Raw genomic sequence first — 24,342 nt, forward strand, 5'->3', positions numbered from 1 at the left:
ATGTGCAGCTGTCCATTTCTGTCTCGCAGGCTCACTGGTAGTTTCCTGTCCACAGGATCCGTAACCTAAACTTATGTCTATGCATCAATATAACTCACGGTGAGTTCTCATACAGCCTTTTGTCAAAAGATTTACTATTCCTGCCAGGCAAAAAGTTGTGGTTGGCGATGACCAGTGTGAGGGGGCGGGGGCTGAGAAATGTTGGTGGTTCTTTGGAAGACTTGTTCAATTTTTGTCTCAGAGCTAGTTATGCGTAACGAACTGTGCTCGTGCTCATGAACCAAAGAGACACTTTGTAATGGATTTCAGATGCCCAATATAGTTTTTAACACTGATGCCCAATGTGTGCGTTTCATTCATAAATATTCTCCCACTGGACACTGCATTAAACATCTGATGCTGGGAGACAACACTGCTTGTGATTTATGGACCCTCCTAATTATTTGTTCATGTTACAAGTGAGCAACAGAGCCATGCACGGGTGGAACAAAGCTTCAAGTAAAGGCCATTCATATAGAAACTTGAGTAAAAGTGTAGATGCAATATCAACAAAATGAGGGAGTATCATGTATTGTAAGTACTTTTGACTGTTTACAATGTTTACTGTATATTCTTCAGCTAAAACTATGCTAAATATACATTTGGTGGCCAGTAAGCATTCTTTTATCTGCTCGCTACATCAAATAATTAGCTTAGGAACCAAATGCAGCTGGTAGTTATGAGCCAAGCAAGCCACCCACACAGAAAAGAGCACTTCATACTCTAAAGAAACTTAACAGTGGAACTCAAAGTTAAGTATTGATGAATTGTCTCAAGTGATAAAGAAACATGGCTATACACAAACAAAATTGAAAAATAATGCAATGTAACCGCCCCATGATTCAGATCATATCATCACAACATATTTAATGGGTTCTGTGTTGGACCATGCTACACCCTTCCACCAAGTGTTTTAAAATTTTTCTAAAAACCTTCTGACGAACAGAGAAAATTGAAACAAACCAAACTGAAAACTAGACCTCCTTGGCGGAGGTTATAATCCAGGGACAAACGCTCCACTGCACAACACACACTGCGGTTGACGGGTGATCTTTGTAACAGCAACACTGAAACACATCAATGAGAGTTTTGCACCAAAGATTGAGACTATTAAAACATGCTGATTTCCAAGCTTACTTGCTCTTCACTTGCACAGTTGAAGTGTCTCTAAATGAGAGCCTCAGTAAAATATTTCAAATATAAATATTTATATGGGAGAATAACCAATAAAGCTTTCCTTGCAGTTTTGGATTGGAGTGCAGGAAAAACCCAGGACCGACATGCATTAAAGAAACTTCAATCCCAAATATTTTTCAGGCATCACTGAAATGTAGCAACTCTTAGTAAGCAGACATTCCCTCCTGTTTACAGTTCAGACTAAAGCCATGGCCAAAATGTAATCCACACAGAATCTTTGAAACCTATTTCTTTTTCTTTTTTTTTACAGATCCACCCTGTACCCTGTACTCACAGACAAGTAAATCATTGCTGAAAATCACAACCGTGTCCTTCGATAAAGCAGCGTGTTCAGACAGGCATGATGCTTGCTATTTGCAGTGTCTCACCAGGACAGAGAGTGCACTCTCTTTTTACACTGACCATGTCCTCACTTGCTTTCTCTTCTCTCCTCACCTTTCATCTGTTGTTTGAAATATAATCCAAAGTGTCTCTTTTCTAACCAGGATACTGAGGAATGAAGCAGCCCCTGCTTGGATTGAAGCTTCGCTTTATTCACTTTGATCTCTCTGTTGCCCTCTTAAACAACATAATTACACGGGTTGTGAGTGAGAAAATCCATTATTGCGATGGACAGTGTGTGCAAAACTGGCGGTGTCCTTCATTTATCTTGCAGACAACCGACTCCTGTGTTTGGAGAAGGGTTTAATGTTAGGGTATTTGGTATCATTCTCAGAGCTACTCTGTCAAAGGGAGGACGTTAGTCTTACTGTAGGTTGTGTTGCACCGTCTGACTACTCACACATTTGAATTAATAATAAATGTGTGAATCATCGCAACCTCAAGAGGTATTTGAGCATACAGTCATAAATAAGCACAACAAATATTAGGCTGATGGGTCCAGTAGAATGAGAGATTAGCTGTGGACAGAGACACAAACACACACACACACACACACACACACACACACACACACACACACACACACACACACACACAAACTAAGTCTCACAAGTGCATATAGTGCACACTTCATGTTACTACAGCGCCCACGCTCCTCTTTCTTTTTAATCCCTGTTCCTCTCTGATCTCTGTTTGTCTTTCTCAGCTGCTCACCCTCTCATGCATCATCGTGCGGGTTCATAACTTTCCTGTTTGTGGTTTCTTAACCCTCTATATAATAAATATATAATATATCCATCATAAAACAAGCAATCTATGCATTAGAAAATTAATTATTTTGACAAACATCAATCACAAATGGTTCCAACCAATCACAATTAGAAGCTTTAAATTCAAAACATCGAACTATCTAATAAACAAACTATTACTATTTGCAACTAACATATCATGCCTGTGTGCTCGTATGTGTGTGTGTGTGTGTGTGTGTGTGTGTGTGTGTGTGTGTGTGTGTGTGTGTGTGTGTTTCAGTGTGTTTGAATGTGTGTGTGTCAGTGTTTCTTGTTTTGACTAAGCGCTCTCTGATTTCCTATTCTGAGTGGGGCTTCAGGAAGCAGTGGCTGCTGGATGTGAACAAAGGTGGACATCACATTTGAATGTGTCACATACCCTTCTTCATCCACTGACACACATGCAAACAAACACACACACCGCACACATAACAACTTGATAACTGCTCGATCATCACCAATTTAAACATGTTAAAAAGTGATATTTATCAAAGCATTCGGTGGCACTGTGTCCCATGCAACTTTGCTTCCTGAAAGGACTGCTCCCCCCGAGACAAACAGTCAAACACTGTATCCCCTCATTTCATTGAACACAGACTGGTGATACATATATTTGTATTTATTAAAAAAACATTAAAGAGGCGGTCTGAGGTACAAAAATGTAGTTTGTTGTTTAATTTCCTTTTCTCGTCATTTCAGATGACAACCCTCCAAAAACAGTCAGTCGACAGCATCTGTATTACGGATGGGAGCACAAAGTCATTTGGTGTGTTTACTGAAATCGAACCGACTCCCAGTGCTGAATAATGAAATTCTGGACAAGTGCAACAGGGCAGCATGCTACGATAGCCAGATTGTTAACAAATAATCTAAAAGAAAAGAAAATGGTAAAGGCTACAACAAGCACATTTCAACCTCCCTGCAGGCAGTACTGTAGCTGCAGCACAACCTTGGACACTAAGGTCATCCTCGTCCTCTTTACCTGACAAGGACCTCTATTGGCCAAAGAACAAAGGCAGAATGATTTTGTTATTAGCACTGCACTGAATTATCGCAGAAATCCGAACATGAGCCAGTTACATATGCACATGTAAACACACTGATAAACTTGTAGAGCTGCTGCAGTAGGAGGGTAAAAACATGAGCATGCTCACAAAATATTCTCCTTTTGGCCAAAGACCAAATCTACTGGCGCAGTTCAGTGGTTGTTGCCTCTGAGGGGTTAAGGAGAGTGTTTGATTCAGCAAAAAGCCATATGTCAGTGTTCCAGTTACCCATGTCAGCTCTGACTAAATACATTTACACAACTCCCCTCATGTGTACTCGTTGAGCATGGGGCCAGCTGATGGAAAAGATGTGAGGTTTGTTTAGATGAGCTTCATTGTTTTATACAGGTCAGTGGGCACCGTCAGAACATATGACACAAATTCAACAATCTGTCAACATACAAGGCTTACAGCACAGGCATGGAGATACACAGTGACTCATGCTGGCTGACAAATTCACATTTGCACATGCTCGGATATAAAACATCAGGCAAATAGTTTTCTGACTCCCTTTCACTTTTTTCCCTTGGTCCGGTTTGTTGAAATTGAATGAATGAATGACCCTGATAGGCCGTTCAAAAATAAGCACTGGCACAGTGTCAGGGCAAACCATTATCCTGCTAACAGTGATAGCACAGCATCATCTGACCGCAGTGTTTCTCCAGTGAAGCCGGGCAGCTTCCTGTGCATGACAGCCCGACAGGCTGCCAACACAAGCTGTGGATCTCTGGGAGGATCAAAAGGGACACAGAGAGCAACTGAATGATTGCCTATGTTGCTGATAATGGAACTGTTTTCAAAGTCCCATTAAGGGCAAACTATAAAGCAGTGATACTCAATGTATGGCTCTTGGGCCCTATCTGGCCCACGGACCATTTTCTAATTCAAAATGAAAATAAATCAGTTCACAATGGGAATCTTTGTTTTTTTAATATATACCTTTCTTGCTATTCTGCAAAAAGGACCCCTGTAAAGGCAAGTTTAGAATCCCTGCTATAAAGAAATATTGACACAATGGAGATGGGCGGGCTACGCTGTATCTAAATGGTTAATGGAATATTCATACCGCTGTGTTATGTCCATATTGGCTTGAACACAAAGCTGTTCAGCCTTCAAATAAGAAATGAAGTGGAGCTTCTTCAAACTCCATGAAGGAGATGAAACACTTGACTGAGAACACAAACATTGCTTTAGTTATATAACTCAGAGATTAATTCAACATAATTGATACAAAGAAACCCCCCTAACATTGCTCTATTCTTTAATGTTTCTCATGCCTTGCTCCTTTTTCCATGCTGTTAGACAGAGTGTGTTTAAGAAGAGAGCAGCACATTCACACATCTGTCTGTGTCATCTGTGTATGTGTGTGTGATGGTTCATATGCGCTTCAACTGACCTTGGGCCTGAGGTTGCATTACTGTGTGCTCCAGTAGTTCATATGGACTGAAAATACTGCTTTCCTTGTACAACTGTGTGCACCCACTCGCACGCAGGCACACACACATTTCCCGAATAGAGATGAATGGTAGCAGCAGTGCAGCTTCACAGAAACCAGAGTGGTAAGAGTGAATCATTGTTTAACAGCTGGTGTGTTTAGTATGTAATGCACACACACTTAGCTTATAGTTTATAGCTTATAGCAATTATAACTTGCATGCAAAACAAACAAAAGGCACAGCATGCTAAACATTACGTTAAACAACACACCTAACCGGTGATTACTGATACACCTTTCCCTGTACTTCAGATCCCACCAACTGAGCAAAAGAGGAATTACCAGATGCAAACACATACTACTTAATAAACAGACACAAAACGCAATAAAAAAACTAAAAACACATTACAAAATTGTCTCCAACACACATATAATGGAGATAATACAAGTGTTTGCATCACTGAAGTACAAAGCTATATTTGTGTCGGCCCCAGTTCTTACAATTCTAACCGTCTAACAGGAACTATATTACAATAAAATTGTATTTCCTAAAATGCCAAACTGTTCCTTTACAACAATGTTTAACGTTACCTCTTGAACATTTTAAGTGTTGGATCGATACAGAATCAACTGAGAAACCTTTTACCTTTTGTTTAACTGTACTTTAACTTTAATAATTACTTGTGAATCATGGGCAAACTTCAGCCCTGTTCTAAAAGTCTGTCTCGAAGCAGGCAAGCAGTTGGTTTACTCTTGTGTAATCTTAGGAAAGACCATTTGTTGGATAACAAAATTTAAAGCCGCTATAATTGATGTTTTTGAAGCTGAAAACACAACATCGGCTTACTATCACCTTAAAACGTATGTTAGGAAACAATTTCATATTTAAAAGACTGAGCAGCATCAGTATTCATGTGTCTGGCCCCCTGATGAATTCAAGTCCAGTTTAGTCTACTTTTAGCTCGACACCAACTCCTGAGAATATCTGTCTCTTAGCTGCTTACCATGTTCACCAGCTAGTCGCTTACTGTGTGTGTCTGCTGTTTGGTGCTGGGCAGGTTGTGTAAAGTGGGTTTATGGAGCTTTTTCTCTGAAAACTATTTCCTGCTGCTGCTGTAAACAAAGTTTATGCGACCAGAGTTTGAAACATTTTCTTAAAAAGACGCTAAAAGGGTCTGTGGAGCTGAGAAAAACTGCACTACAAGCAACACCTTCATCGTCATTAGTCATCTGAAAGCAATACTGTTCTCCATTAGACAACATTTTGGTGCAGCAGAGGTCATATAAACTAAAGACCCACAAAGTGTGAGCATGAGCTGAGTTAATCCATAATACACAGAGCTTTGTGTAGCCCGGTCAGATTATATTATCATGAACTCCAAACAAAGCTTGAACAGTCTGATTGTTGCCTTAAACAACATTATCCAACTAAATAGGTTGTTAGGATAGACTTAAGCCAGAAATCCTCCCCTGTACTTCATACAGGCAACAGTGAACGTCATTTTCACCCTGAACACTATTCTTAAAAGGGCATGTTACAAAGACTTGGCTTCCTCTCTGTCTGCGACAAATGTGATGGCTTAAGAGATAGAAGAAACCCAGAGGGTTTTGTCCCCGTTGTCCCACAGTGATAATCAATTCTGCACAGACATCTCTCTGTGCAGTGTTGTGGAGAAAAAACATTGCTTGAGCCCAAGTCCCGCTATTCAATCATAAAAAATCTAGCATAGTCTTGCTTGACATCTTTATGATACGTTACACAAAGCACGTAGTCAGAAATATGATGTCACGTTCTGCTCTTCTTCTTTCTGTGTCTGGGCTGTTGCCATAATAAAGATGACCTTTTGTTTCTTTCCATCCTGACTTTTCTTGGAGTGAGGCCTCAGTAGACAACAATCACTGCCTTATTTGCTTTGTTATATGGCTCACACACCTCATTTCTTTGCCTGACATGGTTATCTTTTGCTTGCCTTGTTTATCTCTTACTGTCCTTGGCTCCTCACTTAACTCACTTCTCCTCAGAACTTTGCTCAGAATAGTTAGATAATAATAAGAGAGGTGCTCATAATGAAGCTGTCACAAGCAGAAACATTGACAACTGTGTTGACAGCAACAATAAAACCCTCTGTCCTCCTCTCTGTGTCTGTATACAAGTCACCCCCTGCCCCCATGTGAACAGTAAGCCCACTGTGTCCAGTGGCTGTAAGCGAAAAACAACAGTGCTGGGGTCAACATCAGACCGGCCTATTGTATCAGAGGCCACCATGGTTAGTGCAACAGGCCACACATGTCGTGGTGGTTCTTTTGTTTGGAGATTCACTTTTAGATATATTTAGAAGGAAATGTGTTTTATGCAGAAGAATACATTTTATTCATCTGTTCATGCATCTGTTTCTCAGAGTCTGGTTGGTGGACGCAGACGAAGGTCTGGTCTACACGTACACAGGTATTTTGTGAAACCTTCTTCCTATCTCTCTAAACATGAAAACGTAAAAACACAACGTAAACGCTGTTAAGGCCAGTGTGCAGGTTGGGCCACACACATACGCATAAATGGGCCTTGTCCGAAACCCACAATGTTGATGGTAGGGTCTGTACGCCTCTGTACCTGATTATGGTGGAAGAGTAACTGTACATTTATGTGTAAACATGTAAAAAGTTAGAACCAGTGCTATTTTCATATTACGTTCACCAATGCACAAAATGTCGCCTCATTTGTGAACTCTCACAAGAACATAACGCCGCACTCTGACGTTACAAGTGAAAAACTCATTAATCGCCTGAGTGAGTCTGTGTCCATACTACCTTTCGGAGGAGATAGCCACACAGCCTGTTATGATCCCCAGAAAGGCTCAGTCTAATGAATCTGTCGTGACTCAAAGCATGAAATTACTCGACCGAGGCCAGAAGGGCAAATTGTAAAATTAGATTGGGGAACTTCCTGCTGATAGCAAGAAATATGACGTTCAGTCAGAGCCTTGTGACCTGCAGCCTGTCCACATCTTATTCAACCGTAGCTTTCACTTCCCCCCCTCATAAACTCTAAATGCTAAAAGCATCCATGTGTGTGGACCGAGGACTAAGTAGTCAGATCACGTGTGTACAACTCTTGATAATATCTCTCCCTGCTTGCTCACAATATGTATCGTTGCAGCCACATCAGTGCTTTAGTCTAAATCTAATGCATGTGTTTTTTCCAGTCATTCATGTATATTTCAGATGTATACATATGCTCCACAATTGAGTACTACAAGTATTGCATCAGAAATGCCCCAGATTGTTGTCACGCCAACCTTCAGTGATGCTAACTTTTCATACTAAGGAGAAAAATAAATTCAATAAAATTGTGCAACTTTACATGCAAAGGCAGTGGCTCAGATTGCACACAAAAAAGTAGTGCTATGTTCCTGATAGTGCAGATCTCACTGCTCTGATTGCATAAAAACATTTGATTATGCATATGGCGGTTTTTCTAAAGTGAGATTCAAAACATTTGTGTCATGATACAAACACAGCCTTACTGGCTGCTGACATATTATTTATTTATTGCATTAGTAATCATTAGGGTCTTTCTTACCTTAAAAAAATGAATGTTCAGAATTACTTATTCATTATTTGACTAAGCAGACAACACAACAAATAACCCTTAAATGAGTTACACATGACTGAATAGTGCAAATAAAAATATTTTTCAGTTAGAAACATGGTTTGGAGTTTTAGACCTTTAAATATGTCAGATTGCATTATGTCACATTATGTGATTATTCTTATGAGTTTGTTATCAGGACTTTTCCCTCAGGTTTTTGCTTGTGGTCCTGCTTCTGACAGGAGCAGCTCTGTGACTCACAGCTTACCTCACAACACTTGCACACAACACATTATATATTTCCCAAGGTGGCTTCTGCCTGTGTCAGTGTGTGAGCCAACCTCTAATAAGCAATCACAGCTGCAGCAGTAGACGAGCAACTTGGGAGAAAGAGGGCTGCAATTATACAAAGCCCCTAAACACAGCGCTGAGCATGAGAACACACATGGCCTTTAAATCCTGGACTTCTGAGTGCACAACCAATCATCAAACAGCTTATTTCCACCAGACAGTGCAACATTTGTGTTTGTCCAGTGTTCCCTGAAAACAACATACTGTAGTTATTTATGAAGCATTGGCAGCCACAGATATAGCAAACATTTTTAAATGTGCTGTATAGCTCGGCAGTGAATGCACCGCCCGCCCACCTGTGAATAGCTTTTGAAGTGTATTGGGCATGATTGAGGAAAGAATGCCCGGCAACACTTTAGGTCCTTTAGATCTTTTTTTAGTAATTCAATGTGACCCTGGCAGTGGAACAGGATGTAATATGTGCATAAATTTCCCTCGGGATGAATAAAGTATCTATCTATCTATCTATCTATCTATCTATCTATCTATCTATCTATCTATCTATCTATCTATCTATCTATCTATCTATCTATCTATCTATCTATCTATCTATCTATCTATCTATCTCTCTCTCTCTCTCTCTATCTCTCTATCTATCTATAACATATCATGCTAACAAAGACAGTATCCAACCTTGTTCTGGTGCTGAAGCTGAAACTTGACAATGTCAAACAATATTAGAAATGTACAATTGGTGATTCCTTAAGATATTGTGTTTATGTGTCTAATCTTCATGCTTTTCCGCAGTTGCAGCAATGTGCCAAAAAGACAGAGAAGAGGTAGACTGTAAGGTAGTAAACATGTCAGGCCGTTCTCATACACTGCTCAATGTTCTTGGAAGGGATGTACTTCAGGAAATTCGTTAAGGCGGAAGTAATGCAGTATAATTTGTATATAACCCACGTAATCAATTCAATCCACATAAGGTCAGGGTGGATGAGTGGGTCTAAAAGCACGTATTCTTCCCCCAGGAGACTGTTTGTGTCCCGTGTGAAACCAAAAGTCAACGTTGACTTATTTTAACTTACTTTTGTTTATGTAACTTCCACATCAACAAAGTAACATCTGTACTTATTTTAACCCAAACCACAATCTTCTCCTTAAACCTAACCAAGTAGTTGTGTTGCCTGAACAGGTTCTGCAGACGCATATTTTCGTGTTGCTGGACATTCGTAGGAGAACGCACGAAAAATGACGAAATAACTTTTCGCATCATGCAAACTGTTGTGTAGTGATGCGTTGTATGTATGTTAACAATGCTCCCTACAGATTTGCAAATGTTTTATGAGAAGGGAACTCACACATTGAGTTTGGTGAGTAACACGGAATGTAAAGATAACTTTTGTATATTTTCAAGAAAACTGTGTGTGCCAGTGTTGTTTTGGGCACGTACTACTTTTACAGTGTTTTCTGTAGGTTTATTCCAGTTTATTTAAGTGTATACTGTCCTATGTAGAAGTACTGTCTGATACAGCTAGTTTGCATGTTTTGCAGTTAAAAAGTAGAGCGCAGAAAGTAACAAGAACACACTGGAACACAATGTTCCTTGGTGCTGCTTGCAATTTTGCATGCCGTCATCTTGACATTGCAACAATAAGATGAAAACTGACTTACCTTTTAATAATCTGTAGTGTCATTGACCTGCAAATAGCAGACTGCCCACACAGTTCACTCTTCACACAAAACACTACAGCAGTGACTGAGCCAAGATATCTTATGTTACTGATCTGTGTGTTGTTTGGGAAACAGGAACCACCACTAGAATACAGTCATCACAGTATAATTTAGACACATAGTAAGGACCCATGGAGATGATGTGTTTATTTTCACAAAAGATGCTTGCTTGCCAAAACATTGAACCTTTCAGTGTTTCATCACTTGCCAGTAAACTCTGTGCTATGTCAAACGCAGACTGCCTTCCATTTGCTGTGCTTGACCAAATGTTTGCATGTGTTTGTTCATCTGTGACTGGCGTTCACTGCTGGTGCCAGGGCTATTGTTACATATGGTAGGGTCTATCTTCTGGCTGAGTGGGCCAAGGGCTGTGAGATGAATCAGGGACTTAATTATAAGCTGCTTATGTAAACATTACAATTGTGCTTCAGCTGGAGCGGGTTAAGACAAAAGATTGCTACTTTGGACTCAAACTTACAGTAACAACCATTCTCAGATGCAAGAGGCTAACCGCTCAAAACTTAATTTTACTATTATCACGTGAGGCCAGTATACACGGGCTCTGCTAGTGTCATAAGGATAACTGGAATCAAGATTATGGCTCATTTGAAAACCAAAATAAAGACTGAAAGCCAGCAAAGACTGACAAAATACTAAAATGGACAGAAAGAATTAAATGTTTAGTAACATGGCTATGTTTTTGCATCATACGATCATTTTGTATTAATCCCAAATTCAGTGCAGATGAGGTCTAAATTCAGTGTTCTGTACTTAACTTCAAACACTTGTTAGGTTATACAGCTTTTGAAATAAACTCAACACTTCTGCCCGTCACTGTCAGTCCTTTGAAATTTCAGTTTCCTTTTAATCTTATTTGATTTACCTACAAATTCTGCTTCTACCCATTGGATCAATTCAACCTTTGCCCCCTAAGATGTGTTCCACTCATTGTTGCTACACCTGTCAAGCTATATATTTTACATTTTTTATTTCAGACAGAGTGGACAAAAACAGCTTCTTACTTTTTAATTTCACCAGCTGCCAACTGTTGCTGGAAGATTTGATCAATTCTACTGACCTAAAAAACGTTTAATTTGTGAGTTAGTATTTAACTCTTTCTCCTGATGAATCTTCTTATATAAATATAATTTATAATATGTGATACCATGCTACAACAATGAGACTAAAGCTGCATGTCCCACGCTGAAAGTTAGCATGCTCAGCAGTTGATGACAAACACATGGAAAGAAGAAGAAGCAGCGTTGCTCTTGTGTTGCAGTTTAAAGCTAGTAAACAGAGTTTTCGAGTCATGTTTTGTTGGTTTTCCCGTAACCTTTTCCATGTTTACTTAACATTACAAGCAACACAGGCATTAGATGTGTGTGTTTTTGTTGATTTGTATGTTTCACTCACAAACCAGTGAGTTTGGGAAAAGTAATAGTATCTCAGGTGACTAGTTTGGCTGACTAGTTTGGCTGACTTTGATGTCAGCGAAAATTTCCCAAACACAATAAAGAGCAGGACAGAACTACTAACGTTAGCCGTAACTCTGATGTTGTTGAAGGCGGCCATCCTGTGGTCAGACAAAATAATAGTAATGCTATGGTACTGAATGGCTTCGGACACACTAGCTTACTACTGTAGGCAGTAAGCTAGTTAGCAAGGTAAAAAAGTGTCTTGACATTGTGAACACTGGATCAGGGCCATTACTCTTATGTAGCCCCATGCAACCTGTTTCAGCATGTTTAGAAAGCTAAAGCTTAGCAGACATGCCATGCCTAGTTATATTTGCTATGCCATGATTGCACAATTATTGTTTCGAAGACAGGATTATCAAATGGTCAATATAAGAATCAGCTTATGTATCAAATCAGTGTATCAATTGTCATAGTTAAGGCAGGATATAGTTTAAAAAATGTACGATACCATTAAAAATACTTGTACCCATAAAGTGACACCAATAGTACTTTGAACATTTTGATGACATCACGGCACGCTGAACTGGCAACTCCATGAAATACATCGCGCTCAACTTCACCACGCCACAGATTGTATGGGTTGTAGCAGCTGTGGTAGTGGACCAATCACACGTCACATTTAATTAGAAGAATGCTTGTATTGAGTGTGAGTTAAACAATACAGAGAGTCCTTTTGGATACAATGGATACAAAAAGGATCGAATTCAGAAATGTTTGACCCAGCTGTAGTCATAGCTGCATTAAAATGAAATTTAATTTAAAGTAAACCTACATGCTGTAGCTTGAAAACATATAAATGAGATCTTTAATAAGGCATTTTGAAATTTTTGCAACACTTTCAACAAAAGCATAACTTCTAACTAATATATTGGACTTATTGGGAAAGCTACAGCTGCAGTCTAAAATGATTCAATAATGCATGATAATGATATGGAAAAGGAAACCTGTTTTACACACACACACACACACACACACACACACACACACACACACACACACACACACACACACACACACACACACAGACATACGAGTAGGCACCCAAATTCACCCCCAGGCTCTTATACTGTAGGTAAACAGTGTCGTGTGTACAGCGGCTATGGACAGACCTATGTGTCAGTTTACATGCAGGTACTAATGCATGAGGCTCATCAGAGAGGAGAGAGGTGGATGAGTGGGTTGGTTGGTTGGTTGGTTGGTCGCTGCGTATGTTTCAGATATCTGAAGATGTTATGGCAGTGGTTGACACAAAAGATCTATTCTCATAATGTATCAGACTGCTGGACTACCTGTACAGTGTAAACTGTTGTCATAAGTACGTAGTCTTACTATGACATGACCTTATATTTGTGATTCTATCAGTCGCAGAACAATATGACCAATAGTTTTTATGAAACAATATGTGCTTCCTCCCATTATTAGTCAGTAATGTAATACAATTTGCATCCGTTTGATATTTGTATGCCAATTTAACCAGGGAATTGTATTACATACTGAGCAACAGTTCAATGTCAAAACAGAGCTTCTGACCAAAAAGAGAGTAAAGTAACCAATTAGTGGCCACCAGAAGCGCAATAAGACTCCCTGAGATGTCCAGTAAGCTAATGGGGAATCCTGATTAAACATTGAACAAAGCACAGGTTCAGCCTCAAATCAGCAACATGCACCTCTGACTCTGCCTCCCCTGACCCCTTACCCATGCTGTAAGCTTTGATATGTCTTAATGGAAAATGTGAGTGCATGTGGCTGCAGCAGAGCTACTTACAGAAGAGCACAGTTCATCCACACACACAGGAGCGATGGAGGGGGTAGCAGACTCCTGCCTCTCCAAACAGGTTTCCCTCGTCTTCCCAGGTGTCACTCACACTCAGATAAATCCACAAGAGGCAGCCAGCTGTATCACTGTGATGGCAGGAAAACGGAGTGAAAATGGACCAACCTGTCCCTCTGACAGCTCACGCTTCCAACCTCCCTCCGTACTCCATGTAGAGCACTGGGAGCTGCCTCACTGGCCAGATAACAGGACAGACTAAATAAACAGAGATACAGTGCAGACAGCTCAAGAGAGGAGAACTGCTGCTCATAAGGGCTTTATAATCAGCCTATGGCTCCTCCCCCCACCAGTCTCTGGCCAGGCCCTCCCTTATTGGTATGGCAACGGCCAATCACCACTCGGCATACAACAAGCCTCCTCCTCCTCCTCCTCCTCTTCAGCCAGCCTCCGGTGTGGACAGAATTGTCACACACCAGTGAGAATTATGAAAGCATATAACGTGTATGTTTGTGTATGTGAAATAATCAAATTAAAAGGGTTTATGTTTGTGTGTGTGTGTGTGTGTGCATGTCAGAACGAATGTACTGCTGTGTGTGCGCAATTGTGCATTTAAGCATGTGTATTTCTGTCATGGTTTTGATATCTGCAACTGTGTTCATATATTTGTATTTACATATACTGTGTGTGTGTGTGTGTGTGTGTGTGTGTGTGTGTGTGTGTGTGTGAGTGTGTGTGTGTGTGTGTGTGTGTGTGTGTGTGTGTGTGTGTGTGTGTGTGTGTGTGTGTGCGTTTCTGCATGAATGTGTGTAGACTACTCGTGTATCTGCAGGTGGATTCCAGTACTGTTTGCGTGTGCTTACGTGTAATTGTGAAAATATTTTTGTGTATGTTTGTCTGTCCTTAATTAACAATATAACAGCATTTGTCCATCTGCTGTATATTTGTACCTGATATAATATGAGTGTTCCTGTTGGTCGTTCCATTAGCACGAGGAACCTAAGCAGTGTGACAGTTAAAAAGCAAAGAGAGCAGCTGCTGATAGCAGAGATAAGATTGAGTCGCAGTGTTAGGCATGAATATCATGTTGTGCAAAAGATCCTGGAGCTGAGATGGACTTAGAGGTGTTTTATCACATATATCTTGAGGCGTGCGTAAACTGTACCTGTCTTTGTAATTGTTCTCACATCTACGACACCAGACACTGTGTGATCTCCACACAGGGAATACAATTCACTCATTTGAGACATTTTAACTTTGTTTTATTGCTGTGAGATGACAGCAAAGGCTCAACGGCTAGAGTGTCTTGGCTGAATTGTGAGAGGTGACACGTAATGTATCGACAATTACCATATACAAACAAACAGGACAAGGCTATCAGTTATGATGCGTTTACTTCAGTAAATCATGATTTATTAGCTGCGACAAGCAGCAATAAAGGTTGCTCTGTAGGTCAACAACATTTCCCAACCCTTTGGCAGCCATAGTTTTTGCCCTAGGATGCTGAAGTTTTGCATGGAGGACAAGTGTGTGGGTGTGAAAGTGTGTGTGTGCATGACAATCGTCAAAAAAGGCATGTGGCAGTGAGGGTGGCCTTTATCAAAAATGCACATAACTTGTAAACGGATTCACGTAAAACAAACTCATGCCTTTCATACCTCTTGAACCTTTGGTTGTACACTCTTACAGGAAGCATCAATGGTCTCAACAGAGAGTTCCTCTTTCATTAGTTTCTCATAGACACACACACACAGAGTGCTTGTGAGGTTTTGTGTGTGTTAATGCATTTTTTCTTTGTTTTGTCAGGGAATTCTCTTTGCTTTTGTTTTGTTCTGTCATAAACCAACTTGCTTGAAAAAAGTACGATACCACTTTCTACTTTAATAAGGCGGATAATAAGTTGTATCTAATGTCTTAATTAATGCTATTATTATTAAAAATAATAATGTATAGATTATTCATAGTTATGAGCCATTATTCATAACAAGGTTTTGCATTTCCAGGTTGTGAAAATCTCTCTCGCTGATGTTTATCCTCGGGACACTTGCTTCGTCGTTTAAGGTCTTTAGATCATAGTTCATCATTTAGACATCTCTAAAGGATTGCTTGACCTCTGATTTCTATTAATTAAATACTTATTTACATGAAACCCCACTAATAAATAACTTTATGAATGTGCTAACTGCATAATTAATGGTTTATTACCCATAATCAATAACTTGTTAACATGTATTACTTCAGACTAAACGGCCTATTATAAAGAGAGAAACTTGACTATGACTATGACTCACCAGCAAGAGAGATTTTTCGCAAACTGGTACCAAAATGTTTTATTAGTTAATAAAGTAATTATTACAACTAAACATTGTTTTTTTATATTTATAAAGTGTGATTTATAAATAATACAATCTAAAACCATGGATTTGTATCTTTCCAGATGTGCCTGGTCTTGGTTTGGGTCATTTTAATTTATGTTTTTCTGACAGGCACAAGTAGTACTGGATAAATTATATTTGATTGTTTTTGGGGGAATAATTATCACTAAGCTGCAGCAACCAGCTACTAACAGGCCACAACACAAACCGAGTGCCTTGGTAACCAACAAACAAGAAAGAATGAAGGCCTTATCTGAACCCTGGTGAGATTGACTTGCTTTCCACTGCCCCTTTGACTTTCTGCAACCAATCAATTGGACAAATGACAACCTGTGACACATGTCACTTACCTGTAAGAAGGTTCTGAGAGAGATAGAGAGAGAGATAGAGATAGAGATAGATAGAGAGATAGAGAGATAGAGAGATAGAGAGATAGAGAGAGAGAGATAGCGAGAGAGAGAGATAGATAGAGAGATAGAGAGATAGAGAGATAGAGAGATAGAGAGAGATAGAGAGATATAGAGATAGAGATAGAGATAGAGAGAGAGATAGAGAGATAGAGATAGAGAGAGAGATAGATAGAGAGATATAGAGAGATAGAGAGATAGAGAGATAGAGAGAGATAGAGAGAGATAGAGATAGAGAGAGAGATAGAGAGATAGAGAGAGAGAGAGAGAGATTTTTTTTTGATTTTTCAAAAACACTTTATTTACATATTCTTAAAACAAACAGTTTACTCATAAAGTGTAACGAAAAATCATATTATCATATCAAAAAATATACATTTATAAATAACAACTCTATAAATATATAAAAATTATCCAATAAAAACCTGTGCAAAGTGTAAACATTCATTGTTCACAGTGCAGATAATATTTTTAAAACACCAACGTTCTTTAAAAGTGTCGAGATCCCCGGTATGTTTGTGAAACCTAAAATCGAGCCAGAGTCTTGCCCTGATATTGCACAGCCACACTGTCTTGGCCTCCTGCCCCTCTCTGTTCTCAACTCTGTTTTTCCTGCTAATGTATATGGCCATTTTTGCCTCTCCCGAGAGGAAATTTAGGAGCTGCCACTTTTCTTTGTTGTTTTTTTGTAGGCAGCTCCCATGATAAAAACACTCTCGGTAAAAACTACGTTAAAAAGACTAAAAACCAATGTTAAAAGAGAGAAGAACTCTGTGAGTCTCTTACACTCAGTAAAAACATGGAATACAGTCTCACGTAGGTTGCAGAAAGGGCATTTGTTAAAAACAGCGGGATTAATAACGGCGATAAAAGCGTTACAAGCGACGGCACCATGTAAAATCCTCCACTGGAGGTCGGCTGTCCGCTTTTTGAGGGGAGGTTTGTAAAAAGACCCCCACTGTGGGCTTGGTCCACTTCCTGAACCCAGTCTGTTGCTCCACACAGTGGAGGGTCTGCTGCACAGGCCTTTCTTGTGGATGCTTTTGACACAGTTCATATATAGAGTCTTTTTGTCGGCTCTGTGCAGCGTCAGTCCTGCCGGGTTAATGACCTTGAGCAGGGGACCGGTCAGTTCTCCCAGCCCTGGGCTCAGGTTGATCTCTGGAAAAGGGTCTGCTGGGTCTGGAGAAGCCTTCCCGTCACTGTAGTCTTTTATTATTCTCTTCTCCTTCCCCGATAGCCTCTGGCTCCACAGCTCCAGAATCCTCTCAGCCACTCGAACGGAGGTCAGACCCAGCAGCAAGCCCAGGGCTCGGGCATCACTCAGCGCCGGCCCCACTGCATCCACCAGTTGCTGCAGGCACAGGGTTCTGGACCTGCAGAGCGCCACCATCAGGCTGGGTGTGCTGCTGCTGCTGACGTCCAGCCTGGCTCTGTAAATTAAAGGCTCCTTCAACAACCAGTGCAGAGAGTCCGACATTGGACACCTTTTATGATTAAAAAGGGCCCAAGACTTAAAAACACCCTGATAAAATGGAGGCAGCCCATTTAACTTTAAAAAATTAGAATCAGTTAAAAACAGAGCAGCATCCAGCCCCAGGTTATTTACACGTCTGAGAATGCAGCTGGTCACATCTCTCCACACCAAATCAGCCGGGCCGGTAAGATATTTTTGTAAAAACTGAAGTCTAAAAGTGGCTGTTCGGCTGGCCAGGTGGACAAGGCCCTGTCCCCCCTCCTCTCTGGATAAAAACAGCACCCCCTGTGGCACCCAGTGTAGACCATCCCAAAAAAAATCTACCATTTCTTTCTGCAGTTTTGCTAAAAGGCCAGAGGGAGGGTCTACACAGGTCAGACGGTGCCACAATTGGGATGCTACAAGGTTGTTTAAAACCAAAACCCTACCTTTAAAAGACATCTGAGGGAGCAGCCACTTCCACTTGGAAAGCTTTCCCTGAATCTTTTCTGTGACGTTCTCCCAGTTCTTCTGGACAATAATTTCTTTTCCTACATATACTCCGAGATATTTCAGGCCGTCAGTTCTCCAGGTGAGGCTCTGGGGAAGAACTGGGAGACCGCCATGCCACTCCCCGACAGCGAGGGCCTCACTTTTCTTCCAATTTACCTTCGCTGCCGATGTTACACTAAAACTATCTACTATATCTTTTAAAATGTCCGCATCTCTCTGGCTTTTAATAAAAACAATAATATCATCTGCGTATGCGGATAAAACAAATCTGCTATTAAAACCAGGTAAAACCAGACCTTGTAGGCTGGAGCGTATTTTGCAGAGGAGAGGTTCCAGGGAGAGCGCATAGAGCATCCCCGACAGAGCACAGCCCTGCCGGACCCCTCTACACACTCTAAAAGGAGCACACAGAGTACCATTAAACTTCAGCACACTCTCAACTTCACTGTACAACACCTTGATCTTGCCTATGAAACCAGCGCTGAACCCAAACTTCTCCATTACTTTCCAGAGGAAGTTGTGTTCAACGCGGTCAAAAGCCTTTTCCTGGTCTAGAGAAATCAGACCAGTATCAAAGCCCAATGAGCTGGAGACCTCCAAAACATCTCGAATTAGGTAGACATTGTCTACCATGGACCTGCCGGGCACACAGTAGGTCTGGTCCCGGTGGATGACCTGCTCCATAGCCCCCCCCAGCCTGGTGGCCAGAGCTTTGGACAGAAGCTTGTAATCCACACACAGCAAAGACACAGGGCGCCAGTTTCCGATGTCCTGCAGGTTTCCTTTCTTGAGCAGGAGCGTTATCACGGCCCTGCGGCAGGACATCGGCATGGAACCAGAGGCCAGACTCTCGTTAAAAACATCTAAAAGATCTGTTGCTAAAATGTCCCAATATGCTTTAAAAAACTCAACAGTGAGGCCGTCGATGCCGGGAGCCCGCCGTCCTTGCATTTTTTGCAGAGCAGCCTGTAGCTCCCGTGTGGTCAACGGCCCCTCCAGCTGTGAGTTGGTTTGCTCTGCTACCTGAGGTAGTCTCCCTAAAAACCCCTCTAAAAACGTTTCCTCCCCCTCGTACTCACTCGAGTATAGGGAGGAATAAAAACTCACAGCCCGTGTTCTGATCTGGCTTGGTTCCGTTATCTCTTGCCCTGTGACTGAGAGCAGTGAGTGGATTACCCTCTTCTGTCCGTTCTTCTTCTCCAGGCCGGAGAAGAAACTGGATGGAGCATCCATTTCCGTGGCGTTTTGGAACCGGGACCGGACCAGTGCGCCCTGGACTTTAACGTCTAGCAGGTCGGCTAATGCCATTTTTTTTACTTTGAGGATTTCAATATATCCTCGATCTCCTGTGGACTCACTTATTTGTTCTAGTTCCACTATATCACCCTCCAGGTCTTTCATAGATCTGGTGATGTCATGTGTGACATTGAGGGTGTGCTGCTGACAAAGCATTTTAATTTCAGTCTTACCATGGTCCCACCACTGCCTAAGACTGTTAAAATCACTCTTCCTTTGCCTAAAAACACTCCAGAAATAAATAAAAGCTTCTCTAAAATTTTTATCAAATGTTAAAACTGAGTTAAAGTGCCAGTATGCGCTTCTTGGCAACACATTTCTTATAAAAACATTACATAAAAGCAAAGAGTGATCGGTAAAACCAACAGGTATAATATTACACATTTTAAAAATGTTAAAATGATGTTTAAAACAATAAATACGATCTAACCTGGCAGAGGAAATCCTATTCCCTCTGCAGTGGGACCATGTGTATTGTTTAGCCTCTGCGTTCATCCTCCTCCATACATCCACCAGACCATGAGAGCGGACCAGCTGCCTCAGAACATGCTGGGACGCTGGATGCGGCTCTGCGTGGTTCCGATCTAAAAAAGCATTTTCTGTACAGTTAAAATCCCCCCCCAAGAATAAAAAATCCTCCGAGGCACAGCTATTTAAAACATCATTAATTTTTTGTAAAAACAACTTCCTCTCTGCACCGATTGTTGGGGCATACACATTTATAAAAACAGCATTAAAAAGGTCAAACCGGGCTTTTACTAAAAGCAACCTCCCCTCGATAAAATGCTCGACCTCCAGTGAGACTGGAGTAAAAGATTTGGAGAAGAGGAAGCCCACTCCTCCACTAAGAGATGTGTTGTGGCTTAAAATGACTTCCCCTTCCCACTCCCTCCTCCAGTCTATCTCGTTAGAGCCGTCGCTGTGCGTCTCCTGTAAAAAAAGGACATCAATGTGTTTTAATTTTGCAGTTTCATAAATTTGTGTCCTTTTTTTAAAAACTCTGGCTCCGTTCACATTTAAAACACCCACTTTAAAAGTATCCATGGCTGACATGTTAAAATAAGAAAAAATAAAAACAAATAAATTAATTAAGACCCCCATCATCACTGTTTATTTGTTTTTTTACTTTAAGCACCAGTTTTTTTAATCTATAAACCTCCTGCTCAATGAGGCCAGACTCTTTTTGGCTCATATGGAATCTGCTTGAGCTAATAAAAACGAGTAAATCCGGAAAATAATCCTCCACTTTTACTCCGTGTTGGTTTTTTGTGTGTTGGAGGAAAACTTTCAACATTTCAACTGAGTACATTTTTGTTTTCTGGCTGTTGGTCAGAGTAAAACCAGGGATGTCGCTGCTGTCTGACACACACTCCTCTTCACTAGCACTGTCTTCTGCCTGTCCCTGCTTCCTGCCTGTCTGTCCTTCCTCCCCGACTTTACTATTCTTGGCATCACTGGATGCACTCTGACTTGTCTTTTTCCGTTTTGTGGCAGGTTTTGTTTTTTTAACCTCTTCCTCCATCTCTGCCTCTTCTACCTGCTCACTCCACGGAACCTGTATTTTTCCTGTCCTCTCTCCTTCTACACCACCCATTTCCTCAACTACATCGCCCGCTTCCTTTTCCTCTTCTGTCCTTACCTCACTCACCTCCTCTGCCTCACTTACCTCCTTTACCTCTCCTACTCCTACTACACTCACCTCCTCTGCATCCCCCCCCTCTTTTGCTACATCACTTACCTCCTTTAAATCTTCTACTCTCATCTCACCAACCTCCTCTGTACCACCTACCTCTTCCCCACCACCCATCTCTTCTACAGCACCTATCTCCTCTACCTCTTCTCCTCCCATACCACCTGACACCCCCTGCACTTCCTCTCCCTGTTTTTTTTGTTTTTTTTCCCCATTTTTTTCCACCACACCAAGTGAATTAACACCACCTATCCCGTGTACAAAGCTGGACACAGCAGCTGCGCGTCCTGGCGCGGCGCGTGGAGCGGCCACCGGCCGCCCCAGCGGAGAGCCCTCCTCCGAAGCCGCGGCTTCTCCCGGCGAAGAGCCCCCCGCCGGGGGAGCGGCAGCCGCTCCTCCAGGAACCGGCGGAGCTGGACCCCCGCGCTTCGGACAGGCTCTCGCGGTGTGTCCCTCCTCCCCGCAACCAAAACATTTCATGACCGATGAAGTTGCAAATAACACGTATTCATAATCATCTACTTTAACGTGGAAGCGGAGGTTGAGTTCTGCATCTCGGTTATTAAGTATCATATAGAGCTGTCTTCGGTGAGACACTACGTGCTTCAGCAACTGAGATTTACATCCAGACAGAATCTTTTTTACCGGGGAAATAACTTTCCCGTGTCTGGATAGTTCTCTGCTGAGAAACTCATCGGTTATGAACGGAGGGACATTAGATATTACCACTTTGGTTGCGGGCAGAGTGAGTGGCATCACCTGCACAAACACTCCGCTCACCGTAATACCTGTCTCGATGACGCGGTGCACCCGCTCCACCTGGTCCAGGAAGATGACAACAGCCCCGTTCATCCGCGCCAGAGACTTCACACTGCCATGTCCGACCTTGTCTCCCACAGCTAACCCGATCTCCTCAACGCTACACGGGAAGCCGGCTGATATTTTGATCCCGTGCTTCCTCGTTAGCTTTGTATAGTCTCCATTTGCCATGACGTCAGACGCCGGCCGGCAGAACACCGGCAGGAGAAAAACACCCAAGAGCACCCCGACTATCCACCCAAACGCACCAAAAAGTAAGCTAAATCAAACTGTCACCAATGAACTAAGTTAAATCAAAACCCATTATTAAATAAAGTAAGAAAAAGAAAGTATCGAATTAGCAACCACTCAGCGTCTCACTCACACAACCAAACTCCCAGCATGCACCGAGAGAGAGAGAGATAGATAGATAGATAGATAGATAGATAGATAGATAGATAGATAGATAGATAGATAGAGAGAGAGAGATATAGAGATAGATAGCTATAGAGAGAGATAGATAGAGAGAGATAGATATAGAGAGATATATAGAGATATATAGAGAGATAGAGAGAGATAGAGAGAGAGAGAGAGAGAGAGAGATAGATATAGAGAGAGAGAGATAGATATAGAGAGATATAGAGAGAGATATAGAGATAGATAGAGATTTTTTTTTTTGATTTTTCAAAAACACTTTATTTACATATTCTTAAAACAAAACAGTTTACTCATAAAGTGTAACGAAAATCATATTATCATATCAAAAAATATATATTTATAAATAACAACTCTATAAATATATAAAAATTATCCAATAAAAACCTGTGCAAAGTGTAAACATTCATTGTTCACAGTGCAGATAATATTTTTAAAACACCAACGTTCTTTAAAAGTGTCGAGATCCCCGGTATGTTTGTGAAACCTAAAATCGAGCCAGAGTCTTGCCCTGATATTACAGAGCCACACTGTCTTGGCCTCCTGCCCCTCTCTGTTCTCAACTCTGTTTTTCCTGCTAATGTATATGGCCATTTTTGCCTCTCCCGAGAGGAAATTTAGGAGCTGCCACTTTTCTTTGTTGTCTTTTTTGTAGGCAGCTCCCATGATAAAAACACTCTCGGTAAAAACTACGTTAAAAAGACTAAAAACAAATGTTAAAAGAGAGAAGAACTCTGTGAGTCTCTTACACTCAGTAAAAACATGGAATACAGTCTCACGTAGGTTGCAGAAAGGGCATTTGTTAAAAACAGCGGGATTAATAACGGCGATAAAAGCGTTACAAGCGACGGCACCATGTAAAATCCTCCACTGGAGGTCGGCTGTCCGCTTTTTGAGGGGAGGTTTGTAAAAAGACCCCCACTGTGGGCTTGGTCCACTTCCTGAACCCAGTCTGTTGCTCCACACAGTGGAGGGTCTGCTGCACAGGCCTTTCTTGTGGATGCTTTTGACACAGTTCATATATAGAGTCTTTTTGTCGGCTCTGTGCAGCGTCAGTCCTGCCGGGTTAATGACCTTGAGCAGGGGACCGGTCAGTTCTCCCAGCCCTGGGCTCAGGTTGATCTCTGGAAAAGGGTCTGCTGGGTCTGGAGAAGCCTTCCCGTCACTGTAGTCTTTTATTATTATCTTCTCCTTCCCCGATAGCCTCTGGCTCCACAGCTCCAGAATCCTCTCAGCCACTCGAACGGAGGTCAGACCCAGCAGCAAGCCCAGGGCTCGGGTATCACTCAGCGCCGGCCCCACTGCATCCACCAGTTGCTGCAGGCACAGGGTTCTGGACCTGCAGAGCGCCACCATCAGGCTGGGTGTGCTGCTGCTGCTGACGTCCAGCCTGGCTCTGTAAATTAAAGGCTCCTTCAACAACCAGTGCAGAGAGTCCGACATTGGACACCTTTTATGATTAAAAAGGGCCCAAGACTTAAAAACACCCTGATAAAATGGAGGCAGCCCATTTAACTTTAAAAAATTAGAATCAGTTAAAAACAGAGCAGCATCCAGCCCCAGGTTATTTACACGTCTGAGAATGCAGCTGGTCACATTTCTCCACACCAAATCAGCCGGGCCGGT

The 24,342-nt window shown here is 41.6% G+C and overlaps 1 protein-coding gene across 1 annotated transcript in view; it reads right to left on the reverse strand.

Annotated features, from left to right (window-relative positions):
• The window catches only part of cdk18 (cyclin dependent kinase 18), a 41,388-nt gene extending 27,367 nt beyond the window's left edge, over positions 1 to 14,021 (reverse strand). The window contains exon 1 of the mRNA XM_029432168.1: positions 13,741 to 14,021. The gene's annotated coding sequence lies outside the window, so the exon portion shown is untranslated. The remainder of the gene's footprint in view (positions 1 to 13,740) is intronic.
• Between the last annotated feature and the right edge of the window lie 10,321 nt (positions 14,022 to 24,342).

Source organism: Cottoperca gobio, chromosome 5 (assembly GCF_900634415.1).
Source record: "Cottoperca gobio chromosome 5, fCotGob3.1, whole genome shotgun sequence".
NCBI lineage: Eukaryota > Metazoa > Chordata > Actinopteri > Perciformes > Bovichtidae > Cottoperca > Cottoperca gobio.